Below are 5,064 nucleotides of genomic sequence, written 5' to 3'. Positions count from 1 at the left end.
GGTGTCAGGTGTCTGTTTGTCCCTGGCTGTGTGCGGAGAACTCTGGGAGGGGGCGACCGAGACAGGAGGGGAGAGATTTCTCCTGGATTTGGGAGCAGGAGGAGAGAGGCCAGCTCTTGCTGTTTTCCTCAAGAACAGAGGGGAGCTGAAGAGCGTACAGGAAACCACTGGCTCACAATAAAACAGTATTCATGGCCCTGGTGTTGGGGTTCCAAAGCAGATCCAGTGATTCACCACAGCGATTCATGAAGCTCAGACGAGCCACGCTTCCCCCAACTCCGGTCGATCACAGTGCATGGTAGAGATTACAGCTAGCAAAGGGAAGGTGCGGACCAAGCATAGTCCAGGAGAGGACGCTCAGGAGTCTCCTGGAGCCACCTCCCCTGACCCTGAAAGGAATCACTGTCCGTGCTGACCTCTCCAAGCAATGACGCATGGCCCCAGGACGCCCACCTGAGCTGTGGTGTCCCAAGTTCTACTGAGCCTTGGTCACCTTGGAGCTTAGCTATTAATGCCTCAGTTTCCCCATAGGTCAGTCTGATACAGCCTGGCCCCAGGCATCATGTGAACAAACCATGACCCACGTCAATCACATTGTCATCATAGACTACCTGGCATGGCCCCAGGTGACCAGTCACAGACCCCCTAGCTGTTCAGAAACTCAGGCGCCATCTCCCAGGACACAGGCAGATAACGGTTCTTTCTCTGGGATGTGCGGGTTTTGAACACCCTGAGACCTAAATGAACACGTTACCGCACAGATTCCAAATTTGGAAACCAAGAATAACTAGGTCCATAACTGGGTCAGTGAACTGAGCAGAACACGGGGTCCGCTTCCCCACCGCTGGTCTCATGGGTGTTTATGTCCTGTCCTGCAGGAATATTATTGTCCTGCAGCCTGAAGAATCAGGTTGGACCCCAAAGGCTTGGGGAAGACACAAAATAAATAAATACAGTGTCTTGGTCCATTTTCTATTCCTGTAGAACTATGCTGAGACGGAATGATTTATACAATAAAGACGTTTACTTAAACTCATGGTTCTGGAGGTTAAGGAGTCCAACACTGGGTGGAGGTATCGGTTAAGACCTTGTGTTGGGGGCCAGCAGCGGTGAGAACAGACGAAATCAGGAGAGAAAGGTGCACAGTCATTAGGTCATGGTCATCAGAAGGACTTCAATCCATTGATGGGGGCTCTGTCCCTGTACCCGAAGGCCCCCCAATCCATCATTCTGCACCGAGACACTCAAATCACAGCACGGAGGGCAGCCCGACTCTAGCAAAACCTTGACGACGCCTTGGTCTCAAAAAGCAATATTCGGTTTTTCTAAACCAAGTTGAGTTTCAGGTGAGCACATGGCCCCAAGTGGGGGGGAATCCAAGTGCACTTATGTTTGAGGACATTTTCCTCATGATTCTTTAGGGTTCTCATACAACCCCCAATTGAGAAATACGGGGAAGGGAGCCAGCGATCTGCAGTCCACGTGTCAGCAGTGCAGACATTTATGGCAGAGACTGGGGTCCACGCCTCTAGAGGCGGGAGGCGCTTTGGCTTGTGAAACTCTTCATGGGTGTCTTGGTTACTTTTTACTCGTTGCTGAGACACAATACTTGAAGCCCAAGTTGGGAAAGGAAAGGTTTATTTCTTACCGTTTTTGGAGGTTTCAGTCCACACTCAGTTGACTCCCAGGCAGGCGGACATGGCTGGGCCGCAGTTCATGGCGGCTGCTGACAGCAAGCAGGAACCAGCAAAGAGCAAGACACACCTTCTTCCTGCCATTACATCACATCCTGGCTCCACCCCTTTGTGGGTGGAGCCCTGACACCATCATCCAAGCACTAGACCATGAACCAATCACAAATACCCAATGCACACTCATGAGGCCTGGGGGCCACAGACATAAACCATGACAATGGGACACCAGGGAGCTTTCCCAGGCCCCCCCATCTCCAACTGGGATTTCAGCCTCTGGCTCCGCTCCACCCCAGCCCATGGCCAGCCATCTGTCTCTCTAGAAGGTTCTGTGGGAAGAAGCCGAGATGGGCAAGGGACGAAGGCCCGTGGAGCCTCTTCCATGCCGATTTTCTCTCTTAAGTCTGTTTTCACCAACTTTCCATGATGTCACAAATGGCCTTGATAATAAGGTTTTAGTATGTGGGATGAGAAACAAAGAGATGGGGGTCCGGTATTCTCTTTGGGGGCCATTCTAAGGACCCGAAGACCTCCCACTGGGCCCCAAAATATCCATCACCTCCAGCAGCACCAAACTTGGGGTTGAGACTTTAACACGTGGACCTTTGGGGAAACTCCAGATTGTAGCATTCTTGGGCTCGGGGAGACAGGTTATTTGTGGGGAATGATACACGGGGTCACATTGTATTTTCATTCTGTGGTGGTCAGAACAAGGCATACATTATTTTCAGATGCAGTCGGTTATAAAGCGTGTTACTAGCTTTTCACTGTGAAGAGGGAAGATGGATACAGAATGGGGAGGGGGGGAAGTTCACAAGGGTGAGATAGGGTCTGCTCTGTGCTCTTTCCTCCATATCTTATGACTGCACCCTGCAGTGCCCAGAGTCCTTCCTCATGGGTCAGAGCTCATGCACGCTTAGCCCAGGGGCAGTGGAGCTGAGGGAGAAATATAGAAATCGCAGAGCCAGGTCATCTGCAAAATGTGAGCCACAAAATGAGAGCTAATTCTCTTGACACTCCAAATACTCCAACAACCTCCATTAGGGCCTGAATTAGTCTCCTGCAGGTACTGTAACAGATGATCACAAGGCATGATCTTGCTAGGAATTCAACAAAATAGAAATGCAGCAAATTCATATAATATTTGAATTTATATTATTATAATTATATAAATTATAATTTATATAACTCAGAGAATATTTCCTTTCTCTTGAAATTCATTGATTTTGGCTCCTTGATTGCACATGCATCTGTCAAGTCTTTGATATGTAATATGTATCAGAAATGTATTACCCCCCCTAAAAATATAGCTAAAGTAAAATAAAGCAGATAAACAAGATTAAATATCCCAAGGGTACTCTTATATGAATAAACCAATGTGTAAATAATTTAAAGAGAAAAATAAAAGGTAGATAATAGGAAAGGAAGAAAGACCTTCTGCAAATGCTGGTTGGTTCAGGGTTTGTCTATTGTCTTATTCTTTCAAGGAACCAGATCTTTGACTCATTGGTATTTTGTATTATTTTTAATCTCAGTTTCATTAATATCCACTTGGGTATTTATGATTTTTTCCTTGTAGTAGGCTTGTGCTTTCACTGTTCTTGTTTCCTCGAACCTTCAGGTACATCTTCAGGTTATTTAATTTGAACTTGACCGACATGAACATTCACAGAAATAAGCTTCTCTCTCAGGAATGTTGACACCGTGACCCCTAAGTTCTGTGTCGACCCAAGGTTCATTCCCGTGTGGGGAGATTGGTCCTCAGTGCGGTCCTGCTGGGAGCTCGAAGCAGTGGAGTCTCGGCCAGGCTTCTGCTCTGAGAAGCGGTCTCCGCAGCTGCTGTCTGTGGGACTTGGTGGTCCTGAAGGGCGAGCCCAGACCCTCCCCATCTTCCTGAGATTCCCCATCTCATGTGTCATCTCTTCCTTTGCAAAGTGCTCTTACTGTGACTCTGTCCTCCGCCATGTGATGAAGTCTGACATATCCAGACTACAATCAGGGTCGTGCTACCCGGTGGATGTTCCAGCCTCCACAGCCGTGAGATAAATACATGGCACCCAGCAGGGTCCCATGACCCCTGGGCTATGGATTGGTACCAGGAGGTGAGTGGAGGGTGTGGGGGTGAAGCTTTCTCTGTATTTCCAGCCACCCCCAGGCTTTCACGTTAGCGCCTGGGCTCTGCCTACGGTGAGAGCAGTACAGTCAGGGTCTCGTAGGAGTGCAAATCCTGCTGTGAGCTCATGAGGCACGAGGTGTGTGTGCCTTTGGACCACCCTCATTGCTAGAAATGTCCTCCCCTCAAGGATAGAAATGCTGCCTCCCCGGAAACCAGTTCCTCATGCCATAAGTGGTTGGGAACCACCGTTATGAAGGGTCCAGCCTGAGCTCCTTTGTTACAGCATCGAAAAATAAACTCATACATTACATGAGTTTTTGGAAAATTAGTGAGATAATGTATCTAGAAACTGGTGTAGTGGCAGCCAGGGTGAGTGTTGTTACCATTGATACACAGATGATGTGAATTTCTTGCTAAAGCTTTTTATTCGATTAATAACTGTGTAGGTTTTGGTTCAGGTTTTATTTTATGTTAAACCATGCACACATCTACCTTTTTCTCCGTACAGTGAAGACACAGTGCACATTAAAACCTAATCAGGAGGCTGGGGATGTAGCTCAGTGGTATAAGCACCTGCCTGGCAAGTGCGAGGTCCTGAGTTCAAATCCGGCACCAAAAGAAAAGAAAAGAAAACCTAAGCAGGACCTGAGCTGGCTGCTGTCACTTTAGAGGTGCATAAGATAAGTGCTGGAAATCGAAGAATCCATGCTGTGGGTGAGGAAAAAGATTCAATAAAATTAGTATGACTTACAGGCAAATGAATTAGGTAAGGAGAGTGAAAACCTCAAGTTAATTTTGTTTATATTCATGTTAAAGGACATTTCTGTAGATGTCCCCACAAGAAAACACTTTCACCATGGTGTAGGCACACATGCCTTCTCTTTGGAAGACATATTTGAAGCATGTGAGACAGACTTATTGGGAAGACCAGGAAGGCAAACACAACATAATCTTGGTTCCCTGTGAATGCAAAAGAAATTGTTTTTGTGCAAGTTGAGAGCATAATCATGGTCACTAGGAATTAGGGAGGGTAAAGAGGGCCAGAGAGTTTGGCTAATGGGAACCACGTAAGAGAAACACATTATCATGTCCTAAAGCCCAGGAGAGTGACCACAGTCCATGACAATTACAGTGTATTTTATTAAAGGTAGAGAGGTACGGCCTCAATTCAAAAATTGGCATCTAAAATGAATACCATTCTCAGATGAAGAAGCACAAACAGCAAATAAATACAAGACAAAATGTTCAATATCACGG

This window comes from Cavia porcellus, unplaced genomic scaffold, assembly GCF_034190915.1.
Source record: "Cavia porcellus strain 051 isolate PalLab524CR breed Dunkin Hartley unplaced genomic scaffold, mCavPor4.1 scaffold_17, whole genome shotgun sequence".
Classification (NCBI taxonomy): Eukaryota; Metazoa; Chordata; class Mammalia; order Rodentia; family Caviidae; genus Cavia; species Cavia porcellus.
Note: the sequence above shows the minus strand (reverse complement) of the source record.